The 19,467-nt window shown below is 46.9% G+C and overlaps 1 protein-coding gene across 12 annotated transcripts in view; it reads right to left on the bottom strand.

Moving 5' to 3' along the window:
- The window catches only part of LOC118230348 (RAD51-associated protein 1-like), a 50,131-nt gene that overhangs the window by 15,014 nt on the left and 15,650 nt on the right, over positions 1-19,467 (bottom strand). For 2 of the 12 annotated variants that reach the window (XR_004765832.1, XM_035423272.1), the window contains one exon: positions 7,454-7,695. The exons of 6 other annotated variants lie outside the window; for them this stretch is intronic. The gene's annotated coding sequence lies outside the window, so the exon portion shown is untranslated. Of the gene's footprint in view, positions 1-7,453; positions 7,917-8,139; positions 8,685-10,431; positions 10,586-11,210; positions 11,281-19,467 lie in introns of those variants that run through there. 4 more of the 12 variants (XR_004765833.1, XM_035423274.1, XM_035423276.1 and 1 more) reach the window with 4 other exon arrangements.

The raw sequence follows: 19,467 nt of genomic DNA on the forward strand, positions 1-19,467 counted from the left end.
AGTGACCGCAGTGAGTCAGGACCCCGGGGTGCGACATCTTGTTCCAAAGCTGAGAAAAAAAAAAAATTCAGACCTGCCCGGGTTCAAAATGTGAATCATAACCTTCATGTTTCCACTGCATGTCATGCCTAACATAGCGGCGCACCAGTCATCACAACAGGAATACAAGGACCACTGAAAACAGCCGGTAACCCTCTTTTTGAATCAGTACCACGGCAACAGTAAGTTCTAGAATCGACAGCCATACTGACATCATAATACAACCGTCCAATCGGGTGTCTGTAGCAGGTACACTGGAAAATGGCCAGTGTTACAATGGGAGAGGAGGCAGAGAGGAGTCAAATGCACTTCATCACAGTAAAATGTACTCTGTAAGAGTGAATGTACTCTGCAAGAGTGAATTTAACACTGAACATCAACCATATTTATAAACTATCCACAGGATGCACAGTACACACAGACCAGTCAATTCTCCTGTACAATGTGGAAAGCAGGTGTTCTGAAACATCTGTCCAATCCTCGAGAAAATGAGCTTTGAAGCAAAAGCGCTCCCAGCACATCTTCCGCGCTTTAAATCAACTCCAAAAGCCTTCATACGAGCCAAGGTGCACGGTGCACTCCGCTGGTGTTTAAATGATCAGCCAGACCGGATGAACTTATTTTAAGTCGCATTTCCCCAGAAAGAGGAGGAAAAGGCAGGATCTGGCACCCCGGACGCGAAAGCACGCGGATCTGGCCGTTACCCAAGCAGGGTGACACACGTCACAGCCAACCCCCCCCAACACCCCCCCCCCGCTCGCGTTTAACTCTCAGGGAACGGCAAACAAACAGGAAGGCCCCCGTGTGGCTCGCAGTGAGTCAGGGCAGGTGGGGCGGGGGGGGGGGGGGGGGGGTAGCGGGGGGTGGGGGGGGCGGACCGTCGCAGGCTACGCTCCGTGCGCCTCGCAGGTGATTCGTGCGTCGGCTCGGGCAGGTCCCGTCCTGCTCGGGCGCCCTATTAATACACCGCGGCGTGTTGCGTGACACCGCGTGCAGGGAGAACAGGTCTGGCGAAACGCGACGGGAAAAGATGGAAAAACAGGACTTTTAAAAAAGGGGTGAGGTGGAGTTGACAGACTGGGGAGGGGGGGGGGGGTGGTGAGGGAGGATCTCGCACGGATGTGGGGGAAGCATAAAATTTTTGTGTCAAAGTTTGACAGGAAAAATTTAAAAATAAATGATGAAGAGACTTCTGGGTAAACGAAACCTAACTGAACGCCATCCGCAAACCCTTTGTATGTTTGAAAATGGTCGAGCTGTTTACATTTGTTTCAGTTTGCTCTTGCACGTTTTTTTTTTTTCCTTTTTGAACCGTAATATACATTTCCCAATATTGACATTATCAACTGTTACGATCATAACCTGAGAATGTGCACCTTTCAAGTACCGATCATGAAACATGCTAAATTCTAGACAATAATTTAAGCAGTTAACTATCAAATGATCTCAAATTCCTCGAAGGATACACATTTTAGAAGATATTTTATAGTGAAAACCCTGAAGAAAGAGAAGCCGATAAATCATCACCTTCAGTGACTCATTTTCTTCTGCTGGAACAACTTTCAGCACATTTTCTATTTCATGTTTCCCAGTTTGGCCTGTTATGGTCTGTCCAATCAGCACAGAATCCTGCATCAATTTAGAAGGGCTAACGTTAGCATGCGTGTCCTGAGAAGCATGTGCAGCCAACCTCTGCTTCTTTAATCCCACCATCGAGGGGGGTGGGGGTGGGGGGGGGGGCACCAGGGCACCATGGCCCACAAAAATTAACCACAGCACCCCCACCCTTCCAGAAATGGAGAGGTTTTGGTCCCGCTCACCATCTCACTGGGCATTAGCAAAGGAAGGGTCCCAGATGATCCATCGCCGTCCCCCGTCCCCCCCCCTAAACAAATTGACATAACAAGTAGCTAAAGAACTGAAAGTACAAGTGCACTGGAAATCTTTTCCCCCCACAGCCTTTAACCGGTTTGGCAAAACGTGGGTGATCCCATAGAACGAGAAAGTACTGTACGGGCAGCATCGAAGCCAAAGTGGGAGGAGCCACAGCGCCGAGGTTACATCACACCCCAGCGACGGGAACACTGGGCCACATCGGATGGCCCGTGCCAGACGAAATTACGAAAGCACCTCGTGCCGCGGGGATGATGGGAGGATTGGGTGGTGCTCGCCGTGAATTGAAAGAAAGAAAGAAAGAAAAAAAAGAAAAGAGAGTTGACCTTGCCCTCCATAGTGCAGGGTGAACTTCCATGATCCCTGAAGCAGAAAGCAAAAACTACTCCTGTCAGAGTTCCTCTCCCCCCCTGTTCCAGACTCCTGCCCCGAACGCTACTTCCCCGTGTCCACTTTTCACATCAGGTGGAAGTTGCATTCAGACTTGTTTTTGTAAAATAAAAAAGAGGGGAAAGAAATAAATGAGCATCTGTGAACAACAGGTGACCCTGAAAGGATTTATTTTTCAAAAGGGCCAGAACTAGGAAACAGTTTGAAAGAGTTTTATTATATAGTGATTAGCTGAGTCAACGTCGCTTCCCTTGCCGAACCCAAAGGTTGGACAAAAAAGAACAAAAATGATGTACTGCGGTCTATAGCATCTAGAGGGAGGGAGAGAGAGAAAGAGAGAAGAGAGAAGGATAGAGGGGAGAGAAGGAGAGAGGGGAGAGATAGAGAAAGAGAAAGAGAGGAAAAAAAGAGAGGCAAAAAAACAGGAGAGAATGAAAGAGAGGAAAGAATAAGAGGAGAGAGATAGGGGGAGTGACAGAGAAAGAGAGGAAAGAAGGAGAGGAGAGAGATAGGGGGAGCGACAGAATAAGAGAGGGTCTTCCGGAAGGTGTCATAATTTTATTGACCAGCACCAGCCCACCACCGCGGTGCGTACCCCCACGCTAATGGTTCCCACCGCGATGCGTACCCCACGCTAATGACTCCCACCGCGATGCGTACCCCACGCTAACGCACACCTGTGTGTGGCAGGCCCGCAGTGCCGTTCCCGAGAACCTTCCGATCAGGAATGCCGTCATTCCGAGGTTTTCTCGTGGGAAAGTCTGGGGCCCCGGTATGCGGCTCCGCAGCCGGATCCGTGTCGGGAATCCTGAAATTCGGGTTGCGAAGGTCCTCCTGCCGCGCAGGAGCTCAGTCACGGGCCCGGCCCGGCCCGGGCTGCGAGTCGGGGCACGTCGGGGGTTGAGCCAAAACGCCGGCGCGTTTCCCGTAAATGACGCAGAAGCGCGAGCCAGCACGTGGGAGGCTCCCCGTTCCCTCCCCCCCCCCCCCCCCCCCCCCCATTTATTTATTTATTTATTTATTTATTTATTTATTATTTCCCCCCCACACACCTCCTTGGAAGTTGTCGGTGCGGCACGCTCAGCGACGGATTTTTCGTAAACGGCGCCCGGGCGAACGGGATCGACGGGAATCGAAAAAACAGAAAGAGCCCGAGAGGAGAAGGAAAGAGGAATGCCTAAATTTCGGGTTTCGCCTCGGAATAATTGTCCCCCCCCCCCCCCCCCCCCAAAATCCGTGAGCCAAACGCATCAGAGGAAGGTGTCGCCAAGCACCCGTGAGGCACAGCACACCGCTACCAAAAAAAAAACTCATAAATTTGCAAAAATGGTGTCAGGTCGACTGAAAATGAACCACCTTCCAACTTCTTTTTAATTGTGTTAGGACACTGCTTACTGTTTACTTCAGCTCGTAAGTCTGCGTGTGCAGTGATGTTTCTTTCAAAATGTCACAAAAACACAGACATCTCAAAGATTTCTAAAACCTTCCATTAAATTATAAAACACTTCAACTCAAAGCAATAAAACCACAGGATGACAGGTCACAGACACGTAACCTTTCTATTGCATGTTAAAGAGGACAAACTTAAGGAATGATATTCAATCTTCAGACCTCCTAGTAATGTTTAAGTCCTCATATAAGCTGAGATTTAACAACTACTGCATGCTAATGAAGGATTAACTTAAGGAATGATATTCAATATTCAAACCTCATATTAATGTCCTTATATAATCACATTGTGCAGAATCATGATGAAAGATTTCAGCATGGGAGTGTCTTTAACTGGAGGCACTATCAGTGTACACTGCATAGTTTATGGAGCTACATCATCCTTTTGGGGCGAAGCCAGACCATCAAAAAATCAACAACACCTTCTACAACTCTGAGGCGTCAACAGCAAAGACAAGGCACAGGTGAAACAAAACCAAAAATGTGACAACACAATTTAAATCCTTCATCCGCGTAACAAAATTTCACAGATCTTTATTTATATGCCTAAACGAGCATTGAAGATTAGGCTCGCCTATGTGCTATATACTACACACATGGCCTTGCACACTTGTTTTTGTGTCTGTGTTTTGTATCGGTCCCCCAACAAATACACAAATAAAGAAACAAATGAATAAATAGACAGCATTAAACTGCAATTCCACACTTATTCAAACATGGCAAAAATGCCAATGCCAATGCTTCGAGAGAGCTCCTGCCATAACAGCACGCCACAACCGGACGGCAGTTAGAACGGAATCTCCCCCAACGTTCCGGAATCGTTTTCAGTTGGCCGGGGAGACCACTTAAGACGACACAGCATGATACCACTACAGCCTCGTGACGTTGAACGGTTCCTGGTTCGAGGCTTAAAACTGGGCGCAGGACTTAATGTGACCGTCATAGCTCCCTGTCATACGTGTGGGACGCGTTGGCACCCACAATCCCCCCCCCCCCCCCCCCCTCCCCCGCCCAGCACCCCACCTTCCTCTCCCGGCTCATGTAGTCTGAAGCTCCTGGTTTCATGTCCTGAGGCACTAAAACACAAAACCTCTTTGTGAAGCTTCCACAGAGCGTTTCACAAATACAGAGGAGAACAAGTCTCTTTCATTTATACCTGCAAACTTTTAGCATGTTTTTAGCGTACAATGGGAGTGATAGGAATTTGAACTGATGTCCTTCTGGTTGTCAGTTAATTCCACCCCACACCACAACGGCATCTGCCAGACATGGGGGAATTCCTCAAATGTGGAAGTTCACAGAAGAAAATGTGGAAATATTCACAGGGAAAGTTTCAATGTAAATATGTACAAGAATTTCTAAAGTAATAATGGGGAAGAGTCTCAAAAAAGTTTTGGGTGAAATTAAAAATGTGGAATCCAAGCGATGGGGACACTGCCCTATAGGAGGTACCGTCCTGCAAGGGAGGTGTTTAACAGAGATCCTGACTCACCGTGGGACCAAAGATCACATCACACTTTTTAAAAAGGTTAAGGGTCTTATCCCCGGGGTGCTCACCAGATCAGTGTTCATTTGTGTGTACTGAACACTGCCATATATTACTGAACGTTTTTGTACTTTATGTACTATAACTTATCTGTGTAGGTCAGGCCATGAACGGAATATCCCCCTTATAAGACAGTAAAGCGTCCATCACAACAGTAAATGATGTCAGTAAAAGCAGAACAGGGACAAACAGACACAAAAAAGGCCCCAGAAACGCTTCCCTACTTTCTGAAAAACGCTGCAGCCATTAGTGCATTAGTACATCTTCATGCCTGTCCTGCGCTGTACGCCTCAGACATACAAATTCAATACCCAAAACGGTGCGGCTTTAAATGACACACAAACGCAGCCTACATGCTACGGACGCGACGGCGACGTGTAGCACGTGCTGCACCGAGCCGTCAGTCAGTCACACCGACATGTAAATCATACGATTGAGAAGATGCCGGGAAAAAAAACACACACACACACACACACACAAAAAAAAAAACGGGATAACCCACATTCCTGCTTCGTTTACAGCTCGTATGGAAAACTGAGGTTTTTTTTTCTGGAGCGCCGAAGCTTCTGAGGAACAGATGAAAACCGAAAAAATGAGCTACGCTCGCTGCCCGTCAGACAAATTAATCTGACCGTTTTTTTTTGTTTTGTTTTTTTTTTCTTTCGGGTCTCATTTGTGTAGCTCCACTTTACTTTCCTTCTTTTTTTTACATGTTTTTTTTTTTTGTTGTCGCCACTTTCGCTTTTAACAGGAACAGAATCCTTCCAGAACACTGAATTGAAAGCCGCGGGGGTAAGGATATGGCCACCGCTCGACCGGCCCGCTTCCCTCCGACCCACCAACGTTCGCCACCTCACCCCCGGTCAGAAACTCCGGAGTTAATAACTCCAGTTTTTATTATTGTTGTTATTATTATTATTATTATTATTATTATTATTATTAACAGATGACTGCCACTGACGGACTTCAGGGCTTTGATACTGTACGCCATGGACGTCTCTCTGTTTATTAACATCATTGACCACTGTCACTGTTATATTGTTCTACAGAGGCTATATTCTGCTACTCAGCAATAGCCTCTCACTCAAAACACTGGGGGGCGAAAAATGCAGTGGGATTTAAGTCATTCACACGAAAAGTTAACTTCCCACAGCTTTTCAAACTGATTTTAACACGCGAATGGACGCCGTTTCTTCGAGTCACCTCCGTTTCTGATGCGTCACCCGGACAGCGAAAGTCAGTGAATGATCCCCTGATGTTGAAACTCTCTCACCCAGCCATTCTGCTGAGCAGTGGACGTGTGAAGAGCTCACGGACGATTCGTCCACACGGTACGGAAAGCAGAGCACCGTCACAGTCTGAATATCTACGCCCTTCAATACCTGTAACCCACACAGCAAAAATGCTCAGTGTACATTCACCTCTGATAAAGTACTCCCAACTCAGAATCCACACTGTCCCTGACTGAGCTCATATAAACCCTATTAGAGCCGATTCGACACTAGGAGCTTTGTCGTGTGGGGGACGGAATATTTGTCTCCACACACAACACGTTGTCCGTGTCCCAGCGGGGGAGTTCACTAGCCGTCAGCTTCAGCGCAGGAGGAACCAGCCCGTCGGTCCGCAAAACAACCACGCGGGAGAAGGCAGCCCGGTATCTTATAACAGCAAAGCTGAACACATTTCCCTGAACGCCGTGTTCAGAGTGTCCAAGTCCACAGGACGTAACTTCAAAAGGCTACGTTCTTTTCACAGAAGCACAACACACACGACAAAATGAAATGAAATAGTATAAAATTTGATATTTTGTATATGAAGTGGAAGACTCAAAGACTCGACACAAAACTGTGGCTACTCATAACAGTAAACAAACAGGCACAAAGGATAAAACGGACGTTCGCTTCTGAGAAAAACGCAGGCACAAGAAACAACACATAAAAACAGACTACGTTTGAAAAAAAAAAAAAAGCACAGAGGCACAAGGTAGCACACAAACCCACACAAAATAAAATAAATAACACAGCACATTCCAACACTGATGGGGTCAAACAGCAGGCCCACTGATGCCCCCCCCCGCAGAGTCCCCCCTCCCCGTGCCCCCCACAGGTGAGTCTCCGGCACGGACGGTTATCCTACCTGTTCGCCGGGATCACGGCGTTCGTGGCCCCCGGACCGTCAGTGTCGCTCGGTGATGTCAGGAGGCCCCAGCCGTGCCAAAGAGGGAAGCGAAGCTACGACCGGTCACCTCCAAAAAACCCGCTCTCGGGTACGCCCAGCCCAGCCCAGCCCAGCCCCGGACCGGACCGGATCGGATCGGATCGGACGGAGGAACGGACGGATGGACGGATGAGTCCGGCAGACGCAGCCTGGCGCGAGAGCTGACCAGAGACAGAGGGAGGGAGGGAGCGAGGGAGGGAGCGAGGGAGGAAGCGAAAGATCAGTAACGGAGGGGGGGGGGGGGAGGAAGGCAAATGAGAACACAAGAAGGTCACTTCCTAGGACAGGCGCTGGCGCAATGCACTCGGGGCAAAGAGAGAGAGAGAGAGAGAGAGAGAGGGATTGAGAGAAAGAGGGAGTGAGAGAAAGAGACAGACAGAGAGAGAGACAGACAGATAGAGAGAGACAGGGAGAGAGAGAGGCAGACAGAGAGAGAGAGACGGAGAGAGAGAGAGACAGAGAGAGGGATTGAGAGAAAGAGACAGACAGAGAGAGAGACAGACAGATAGAGAGAGACAGAGAGAAAGAGAGACAGGGAGAGATAGAGAGAGAGAGAGAGAGAGAGAGGGAGAGCGTGTGACCGCGAGGCGGACGTTTAAAGTGACCTGTCGCGCGGGAGAGAGCAGCGGTCGGACCGGCAGGTGCCCGTACGTCCGCGAAGGTTCGCCCGTCGCCGCGGATTCAAAACCAGCGGCCGGCTACTCGGGGCGATCCGGCAGAGAGCGCAGAGGCGTGGTGTTAAAAAAAAAAAAAAAAACGCTTCGTGAACAAACAAATCCAGTAAGTGGATGTTAACACACAACTTTTCCACTGTAATTATGAGGATGTGAAATCGACGCAAGTCCTTCCTTATTTGAGAAAACTCGCGCATAAACACACGTCGCACACCGCACATGTTACTACGAACAGCAATCGCAACAGAACCGTTAGCTAAAAGTGTGTGTAGTTAGACGGTGTGCTTAAGACAGGGAGTGCTAGCGTGCTCGGTATAGCCGAGCTTTAGCTAACGCAGCGCGCGTTCCCCAGCTATAATGAATGCCGCCTCTGACCCACAGTCATTTCCATAAACTCACTGATAAACTGCGCTCTGTTTGTGTTGCTGGGAGGAGAACTCCCCGAGCTCTACACGGGAGGATGACGTGATGTGTGTGTGTGTGCGTTTGTGTGCGTGTGTGCGTGTGTTTCTGTGTGTGTGTGTGCGCGTTTGTGTGTGTGTATGTGTGTGTGCGTGTGTGCGTGTGTTTCTGTGTGTGTGTGTGTGCGTGTGCGTGTGTATGTGTGTGTGTGTGTGTGCGTGTGTGCGTGTGCGTGTGTGTGTGTGTATGTGTGCACATGTGTGAGTGTGTGGGTGTGTGTGTGCGTGCATTTGTGTGCGTGTGCGTGTGTGTATGTGTGTGTGTGCGCGTTTGTGTGTGTGTATGTGTGTGTGTGTGTGTGTGAGTGCACGTGTGAGTGTGTGGGTGTGTGTGTGCGTGCATTTGTGTGCGTGTGTGCGTGTGTGTGTGATTGTGAGTGTGTGGGTGTGTGAGTGCACGTGTGTGTGTGCGTGTGTGTGTGTCTGTGTGTGCGTGTGTGTGTCTGTGTGTGTGAGTGTGTGAATGTGTGTGTGAGTGTGTGTGTGTGCGTGCGTGTGTGTGTGTGTGCGTGCGTGTGTGTGTGTGTGTGTGAGTGCACATGTGCGTGTGTGTGTATTTCTGCAACACCATGTTAACTGGTTACAAAACGGATCATTTTCAGCCCGAGCAGAAAGCCAGGCGAGCAGCGCCCCAGCTCCCAGAGACGCGTCAGCTTCACCTGCCTGCAGAAACACTGCACTGAGGCAAACAGGCAAATGCACACTCATCTGGCCTGCAGTGAAACACACTGTTCAGACTTTAAACAAAGTTTTTATTACAAGATAGTCAAATGTCTGCGTTTTTTTTTCTTTCTACCTTTTTCTTTTTTTTTTTTTTTTGATAAATTTGGCGCCAAACGTGAGGCTGAGCACATCCAATTCCCACCGTGACCTGGAACAGGCGGCTCGGGAGGGCGTAGACGTTCCCCTCCGAAAACGCGCGGTGCCGCCAGCCCGCTTCTCTTTCACGGCGCGGTGCACAAAACCCCGAAGCTCGCGTCGGGCGGAGTCTGAGGAGGACGTCTCGCACGCGGCGGCTTCGGCGTGCAGTGTCCCCGATCGACCAGCAGGGGTCACTAGACATTGATGGAATGCAGTGCCGCAATCGACTGAACCCTCCGGTAACCTGGGCAACCGGATCCTCCAATCACACTTCACCCTATTATGCCCAACGGCACGGTCCGGATTCGATCCGAGTCTGTGGGGCTCTTCCATGCCTGGTGCCTTAACCGAATGAACCACCCAGCACTCTATTAACGGGTCTATCATTGTATTAATTGGAGGGGGGGGGGGGGGGCTTAAATAATTTCAACATTGGCAAACTTCGCTGGAGCAATAAGCACAAGGCCCCTACGTGCGCAAAAGACAAGAGCCCAGGGGGGAAAAAACATGATTCCGGCTGTTTGTTTTGCCACTTCCATCTCATATTTTATGAAAACAACAGTGCTTTATGGATGACTGAGTGGAGACAATGAGAACTCCATTATCTAAGTCATCATTTTTCATCATCATGTGTCATGATTTCAGTATCACGAGGTTACAGTATCAACATGGTAACTGGTCTCTGCCGTGTGTAACACGATTGGTTGTTTGTTTGATTGTTGAAGGCACTAACCAAGTTGAAACTTGAAGTGAATTTTCAGGGGGTAAAAAAATGCTGAAGGCTATGCTAACTTTCAACGCTAAAGGCTACACAGTTTGCGCCAAAACAATTTCAATAACATTTGCCCTGAAACAGGCTGTCAGATCATAAAGCGATCTTACAGTGACGGTTCTCAGTCACCTTCTCTTATTGGTCAAGAATATTTTGAGCAGGTTCTTGGCTCCGCGTTGTCAAGGCCACTGTGCCAACTGATTGCCCAGATCACAGAGAAATGGATGAACGCTGGACTGAGCGATCTGCGCAGCAGAAGAAATCCCAAGACGTGTCAATAGAATTGTGAGGACATTCCTCAAGAAACAAGAGACATGAACAGTTATCTGTTAATTTATACGTGTAATCAATGCAGCGTTGAACATTTCAGGTGTTAAATTCCTAAAAAATACAAACAGAATATCATCACATTACATTACATTACATTACAGGCATTTGGCAGACGCTCTTATCCAGAGCGACGTACAACAAAGTGTATAACCATAACCAGGAACAAGTGTGACGAAAATCCTAGAGAGAAGTACCGGTCAAAGTGCAGGGAACAACCGCATAGTTCAACCTGGACCCTGAAGGTTAAACTGATTAACACTAACATTCATACAATGCATAGCACTATAGCGCAGTGTGACTGAACCAGCTCATTTTCAATGCCGTGCTAATGGAACTGCTGTTTACTGCCGTTAACTTCCACCACTGCTGTTTCTACGCTGGTCTTCGGGTTAATCTCTCTCTCTCTGAACGTGTGGGAACTTGTTGCTCAGTATTTACAATGGCTACTGCTAACCCCCCCATCCTATTGGCCGATCACCACCACCATTCTCACACGCAGCATGTGTGTTTGTGCAAAGGTGACTCACGTAAACAAACTCGCTAGCTAAGCCTGGCCTCCATTATGTCATTATTCTCACCATGCTTCAGATGCTACGGTGCGCAGGCCCGTCTGGCGCCTCCGTACGCGAACAGCCACAAGCTTGCATAACTGGGGCAGTGAGGGGGAAGAAAGAGCGGTCACTTTGATGTCATAGGTCACTCTCACAGGCAACACAGGTAACCCTCACAGGTGACACATTTCATTATCAGAGGTAACAGAAGCTAATTCTCATAAGCAACTGTCACAGCTATGACATTATTCACACAGGTAATTCTCACAGGTAACACAGGTAATTCTACATTAATTTAAAATTTTGACATTAATGAACTGTATTTATAATTTATGTTCATCATTCTCAATGATCAATATTGTGCTAAAAACTGTGTGGGGGGGGGGAGTGGGGGGCGTGAGGGTGACACCTCTGCAGACTTGCTTTGTAAGTTGCGTCAAAAAAATATTCAGCTGGCCCTGACCATCATCATCATCATCATTCAGTACATTTTATTTATACACCGATTTTCACAAAACTCGCTTAAGATGCTGAACGCAGTGAAATGACATAGTATTGCAACAGGAATGTCAAACTCCTGCCTAGACACAGTGTCAGCAACTCCAGTCCAGGGCCTTGTATCAGGAAGTAGTATTACATTACATTATATTACATTACAGGAAGTAGTATTACCTAGCCAGCTGCGTAACTGCGCTCAGTAAAACCCGGAACAGCCCTCACAAATCTGGAACATGGACTGAAGTAAAAAGAGCTATTCCGGTTACCCTCCTGGGGGGTCGCAGTGTCACCTGGCCGCTGCGTCTTCCTTTCAATCAGCAGCCAATCAAGGCCTTGGAATTGAGCCGTGAGACACATTCAGCCAATCGGTGACCGAAACACACTAAAAAAAAAAAAACCAGCATGCACATCAGCCAATCCCAGGCCTGGAGAATGACAACCCTTGTACTTTACCATACTATTCTACACTACACTATACTGCACTGTCCTCAACAATACTATTCTACATGATATCGCACAGCTCATTTAGCATTTGAACTCAGTAGAACAAACTTCGAAAAGGAGAGAAGAATAAGAAGAGAGATGAGAGGAGAGAAGAATAATATGACTCATCTTTTTTTTAAAATTCAGATTCAGAATGATAACAGTCTTACCGAATCAGCAGAGAGAGATCCACACAGTTCAGAGGACAGGGACCTGGTAGCGCAGAGTGGCGCTAGCACCATGTAGCTGATATGGAGACCCATGGTGTTCATCAGCTAATGAGCAGACAGGTTCACCCTCCACTGGGGCTACAGCAGAACGAAATATAAACATATAAGTCGCCACTGATCAAAATGATCACTTTTATAAGCCTGGATATTAATGCAACTAATGTGTATCAATTACAAACAGCTTTTAACAAGCATCTCCTGGCCAACCTTTTTTTTTAATACTTTGAAATCAGGCAGCTGTTCAGCAGCAGTGAGCAGTGTTATGTTTTGATGTGCAAATCGTTCTTTACACCTCTGAACATTTGCTTCTACAGGTGAGACTGAAACTTTCCACTGAGAGGAGAGAAAAAAAAAATATCACGACTCGTGTGAGCCGCATCACACCCACTCGGCCCGTTCAATCCTGTATCCATCCGCCGTGAGCGGTCCTCGAGCGCTCAGCTACCGCGCGCGCAAAAGGAACGGACGGGCGCGAGAGGGCCCGTGCAAAAAATGAGGAATCGCCCGTCCTTAAAATAAACAATGGTCAAAGCAATCCTCTATTGCACATTTCCCTGGCCTGCCCTCCTGCTTTTTTACAACTTCCTCAAAACATTTCACTGTTTCATTCTCCCGGGGCTGGCTGAATGAATGAAGCAGTTGGATTATACACAAAAAAAACAAAAACTTTAAAAAAAAAAAAAGAAAAAAAAGAAAAAAAACTGCACTGTCAAAGAGAGAGAGATGGCGTCGGGAAGGTGAAAGAAGCTGGCTGGTTTCACAAGGCCCGTGAAAAAAAAGAGAGCGTAAAGTTTAAAGAAAAGGGGAAACGAACGGGGGGCGTTTCTATCTATTTACTCCAGCTTTGGATTGATGCAATAAAAACAGCCTCGGGAGCTAGGTTGCAGTCATAGAGCTGGCGGGGGCGGGGGGGGGAAGGGGGCGGAAAAAAAAAAAGGAACAAACCGAAGAAGAAGAAGTAGTAGTAATCCTCGCCAACTTCTACTTTGCATTGTTTTTCTTATCCGCCTCAATCTTATGCAAATTATGTAAATAGCACATATTTCTTAGATACCAGATTTCCATAGCAAAAGGCCCTCCTTGAAGGGAGTGGAGGGAGAGAGCGGGGATGGTGGGGCAGGCTCAGACAGGCGGGGGGGGGGTGGAGGGTGGGGGGGTGGGGGGGGGGGGTCTTGTCCTTCCCCGTTCCCACTCCAGACGTGACCCCGCTTATCACACAATGCCGCTTATTTGCATGAACATTTGCAAGGCAAAAAAGCAGCTCCCCCGTTCCCACTCTATCACCAATAACCCGCAGTCACGGGGGTTTTTCTGGCTCCAGGTCATCCTCCAGTCAAATCATCCAACCCCCCCCCCCAATCCCGCCCCCCCCCCCCCCCAACTTTCCTACATTCTTGTGCTTCGATTAAAAAAAAAAAATTTTTTTTTAAACCTTCAAAAAGTGGAGGATAGACCTGGGAAAAGTACCAGCTCACAGAAAAAAAAAGAGAGTGAAAATGTTTCTATGGGTGTCCAGAGAAAAACAGCCAGTCGTAAACTATAGGTAACTCTCCGCCAATCGTCTCCACGGAGACAGATGGTGGAGACAAGCCACAAGGCAACGACAGTGCTATCAGCGGGACAGAGCGGGGTCATGAAGTGTGAAAGGCAGGAAGTGTCCGTGGGTCTGTGTTTAAGTGCAGGAGATACGGTCTTGGAGAAGATTGTGTTTTTGTTTTACTGTCTGAGGAAAAAATATGTCCTTCTGTCACCAGGGAGTTAGTCCTGGCTTCCCTGATATAGATAGACACACACACACACGCGCACATGCGCGCACACACACACATTCACATCATATGTAGACCTATTCAAACACACCAAACATGTAGAAAATACACACGCACACGCACACACTCTAACACTCACACAAAGACACATACATACACACACACACACACACACACACACACACACACAAAGACACATGCATACACACACACACACACACACTCACACAAAGACCCATACATACACACACACACACACACACACACACACTCACACAAAGACACACACACACACGCGCACACACACATTCACATCATATGTAGACCTATTCAAACACACCAAACATGTAGAAAATACACACGCACACGCACACACACACACAAAGACACATACATACACACACGCACACACACACACACACACACACACTCACACAAAGACACATACATACACACACACACACACACACACACACACAAAGACACATACATACACACACGCACACACACACACACACACACACACTCACACAAAGACACATATGTACACGCACGCACACACTCACGCACACTCACACACACACACACACACACACACACACACACACTCACACACTCACACACTCACACACACACACACACACACACACACACACACACACACACACAGTAAGGTTACTCATTTCCCAGAAATGACACGGTACATTAACTCGTCTCAACTTCACTTTTTTTCGGGGCCGGCAGGAAACTGGCCAACGGAGGACTTCGTAAGACCAGAGGGGCACTTGCTGCCCCCACATCTGACCCCATTTCCTGAAGTGGCTGACCGCAGGTAGCCAGCCCTATCAATCTGAGGCCCGGCTCAAAAGGGATTTGATGGTTTTGTGAGGAATCCTGACCCTTTCAACTTTCACACAGACAGCACGTTATCACATTAGTCTGTTATCTCTCCGCAATACTGACACATTACCCCTCTCCCAAAGATAACGCGTCTCTCGGCATTATGATAAAACAAAACACCAATGTTCCGATCAGGACAATCGTGTTTAAAACGACGCCAATCTCCGTTTTTATCGGGACCTACTGTACGTTCGGTTCGGGGGAAAAAACTGCCTCCGACTTCTTAAAACCGGGCGAAGCTTTTGCTTTCGGGTTTCCCGTCAGGCGGGGACGGCACTGTGACTCCCTTCCCGAACACTGCCCGAGCGAGGCGTCTAACAAGACCGGCGAGTACGCTTCAACAAAGAGAGAGAGCGCACCCCGCCAAGGTGTGACTGACGAGAAGGAACAGGAGAGCGCAGGGACGGGGCGCGGGGACGGGACGGGGCACGGGGCAGGGGCACCCGGGCCCCCGCGCGACCGCGATAAGACTCGCTCGTGGGACAGGTGCGCCGCCCGCCTCGCCGCTCCCCGTGCGGTTATGAGGGTTCATAAAACAGAGCAGGAGAGGGGAGATAAGATACCAAAACGCACCCGAGACTCTTAAATTGAGAAATTACTCAAAAAGAGCGTCGTGAAGGACGCTCACTCAGTGCCAACCAATTTGCATTAAAAAAAACAAGTTATGAATTCACCCGCAAAAGTGAATTTAAAAAATAATAATGGCTTTCTGGTGATAGCGAGGTGGGTACAGCCAACCACTGCTCTCTTAGTACTTAAACACTTTTACAATAAAAAAAATAAAAAAAAACAAGACCAGGTTAAAACGTAGTACATGGCTGGACCTAACACACGTGATCCGGCCGACCAATGGTGTAACTTCATAACTCACTCAGGTCACTCAGGCACTCAGACATTCGCGTTTGTAGGGCTGGCCCCGCTGTTGTGGTCCAGCCAAAAACTTCACAAAATAGTAATTTCAAAAATGATTTGTTTAAATTTTATTTATTTATTTATTTTATTTTAATTTTAATTTAAACGTGGAGATGTAGCTAGCGCGCGCAGACAGGAGCGCAGACGCCGGGCTCGTCTGAAGCATGCCCGCCAGGCTAGGAGCCTCTCAGAGTTACGTGACTCACTGATCCATTGACAAGGAAAGTTTGCCAAGAACAAACACGGCAAGCAAACCACGCCAAAAACAGGCCGGGCCCAGATCCCTCAGACTCTCCCGCTCCACAACTTAGAGCTCTTTCAGCACAGCACAGGCGTTTGTTGACGGTGGTGAAATATACTATTGAGAGCCATATTTTTTTTTTTTTATGAAGGATCAAGAATCAAGCACCGTAAGGCTTGCTTAGTCGATGCATAAATAATTGGTTCTTCTCTGCTGAACATTTAACTAAAATTCTGGGCCACTGACATAGTTTCACTACCATATATCAATTTAAAAAAAGATTAATTATATCATACAGATTCACAAATAAGTAAGTCGATATTTACATCTTTTTTTTAATAAAGGAAAACAGTTTGCCAAGGACAGTAACAGCTAAAATGAACTTAAGAAAAAATTTTAATTAAAAAAAGACAAATATTCATTAGAGTCTAGGAATGTGTCTTCAGTGTCTCAGAAACCATAGCGACAAAGAGATCCATGGCAGACACCATTTATGAAATTTAACTACCTGGCAACTATCTTGTGCACACCCCATGCCACTCACTAAATAACTTAACTTTAACGACCTGGCAACCCTCTTGCGTACAGCACAGTGACTTAAACCAATAAAATCAATCAAGATGAAAAAAAAATGTTTTACCAACAGGCAGAAAAAATACATTTTTCAACAAGGGTGCGAACTTGTGTACTGAGATATGAGAACCCTATGCATCTCAAACAAGTACAAGTTCATCGTTTTTGTACGACAGGATTATGAGTTAGAGAAGCACCTGCGTGCGTTTAGAGGACAGGTGAGTTAGAGAAGCACCTGTATGCGTTTAGAGGACAGGTGAGTTAGAGAAGCACCTGCATGCGTTTAGAGGACAGGTGAGTTAGAGAAGCACCTGCATGCGTTTAGAGGACAGGTGAGTTAGAGAAGCACCTGTATGCGTTTAGAGGACAGGTGAGTTAGAGAAGCACCTGCATGCGTTTAGAGGACAGGTGAGTTAGAGAAGCACCTGCGTGCGTTTAGAGGACAGGTGAGTTAGAGAAGCACCTGCATGCGTTTAGAGGACAGGTGAGTTAGAGAAGCACCTGTATGCGTTTAGAGGACAGGTGATTTAGAGAAGCACCTGCATGCGTTTAGAAGACAGGTGATTTAGAGAAGCACCTGCATGCGTTTAGAGGGCAGGTGAGTTAGAGAAGCACCTGCATGCGTTTAGAGGACAGGTGAGTTAGAGAAGCACCTGTATGCGTTTAGAGGACAGGTGATTTAGAGAAGCACCTGCATGCGTTCAGAGGACAGGTGAGTTAGAGAAGCACCTGCATGCGTTTAGAGGACAGGTGAGTTAGAGAAGCACCTGTATGCGTTTAGAGGACAGGTGAGTTAGAGAAGCACCTGTATGCGTTTAGAGGACAGGTGAGTTAGAGAAGCACCTGTATGCGTTTAGAGGACAGGTGAGTTAGAGAAGCACCTGCATGCGTTTAGAGGACAGGTGAGTTAGAGAAGCACCTGCATGCGTTTAGAGGACAGGTGAGTTAGAGAAGCACCTGCATGCGTTTAGAGGACAGGTGAGTTAGAGAAGCACCTGCATGCGTTTAGAGGACAGGTGAGTTAGAGAAGCACCTGCATGCGTTTAGAGGACAGGTGAGTTAGAGAAGCACCTGCATGCGTTTAGAGGACAGGTGAGTTAGAGAAGCACTTGTATGCGTTTAGAGGACAGGTGAGTTAGAGAAGCACCTGCATGCGTTTAGAGGACAGGTGAGTTAGAGAAGCACCTGCATGCGTTTAGAGGACAGGTGAGTTAGAGAAGCACCTGCATGCGTTTAGAGGACAGGTGAGTTAGAGAAGCACCTGCATGCGTTTAGAGGACAGGTGAGTTAGAGAAGCACTTGTATGCGTTTAGAGGACAGGTGAGTTAGAGAAGCACCTGCATGCGTTTAGAGGACAGGTGAGTTAGAGAAGCACCTGTATGCGTTTAGAGGACAGGTGAGTTAGAGAAGCACCTGCGTGCGTTTAGAGGACAGGTGAGTTAGAGAAGCACTTGTATGCGTTTAGAGGACAGGTGAGTTAGAGAAGCACTTGTATGCGTTTAGAGGACAGGTGAGTTAGAGAAGCACCTGCATGCGTTTAGAGGACAGGTGAGTTAGAGAAGCACCTGTATGCGTTTAGAGGACAGGTGAGTTAGAGAAGCACTTGTATGCGTTTAGAGGACAGGTGAGTTAGAGAAGCACTTGTATGCGTTTAGAGGACAGGTGAGTTAGAGAAGCACCTTCATGCGTTTAGAGGACAGGTGTGCTGGTCTGCAGTCTCTCAAACTACAAATACAACAAAGTACTTTCAACTGGAAATAATAACAAATAAAATAAAACATCTGGAGGACTATTGAGCTATAGTGCTATTTGTGGAGCTGAATTGGGTTTGCAGGTTCAAATCTGAGGTAGGGAACTGCAGCAGTACCCTGGATAGTAAGGAAAGGCATTTAGCCAGAATTTCTTACATACACCAGTTGATTTTACTGGATAATTTGAGGTAAAAACTACTTATAGAAAGCTAATTATTGTGTGGAAGCATTTTTGTTTTATCACAGAATATTAAAAGTCAAAGATGTATGTCAGTCTTTGCAATGCAGCCTGCCATACAATTAATTGGAACTTAAAATTATTGTTATTAATTTATTGGTGTAAGCACAAATTTCTAAAAGAAAAATGTAATTGTAAAATATATGTGTTAAAATGTTAGCCGTAGTAATCATGATTGCTAAGCAACTGATTCAGAATCATGACTAAAAAGTTATTCATAAAACTGATATTTCAAACAGGTCCGTAAAATGTGTCACACTTGTTAATGAATTCCACTGCACAAACAAAGCACGTATTAATAATATTTCACCATTATTACAATCCTTTTTTTGTATTCATTCTTATTTTGCGATTCCACATTTTGCTCTGCACTCAGATATAATTTTGCATGCGAAGGACAAGACACAGAATTTCAGTTTAAAATACACCGAGCTCAGTTTCACTCAGAATCCGATGAGACAGAGAGAGCAAATATTTGAGATATACCTAAATGAATCTCACTCAGCAGGCTTGCATTTCAAACGGCCCAGCAAGAGCTCTCGATACTGCAAAATAAATTAACCCTTCCTTTGCGAGAACAGTTACTTACTCATTCAAAAACTGCGCTTTCTATTTCTGGGCAATTCGACAGTGTCATTGTCAGGAAACCACCTGGACTGGCCCCTCAGATTAGTAAAGAAGAAGAAGAATAA

Source organism: Anguilla anguilla, chromosome 6, assembly GCF_013347855.1.
Source record: "Anguilla anguilla isolate fAngAng1 chromosome 6, fAngAng1.pri, whole genome shotgun sequence".
In the NCBI taxonomy this organism is placed as follows: domain Eukaryota; kingdom Metazoa; phylum Chordata; class Actinopteri; order Anguilliformes; family Anguillidae; genus Anguilla; species Anguilla anguilla.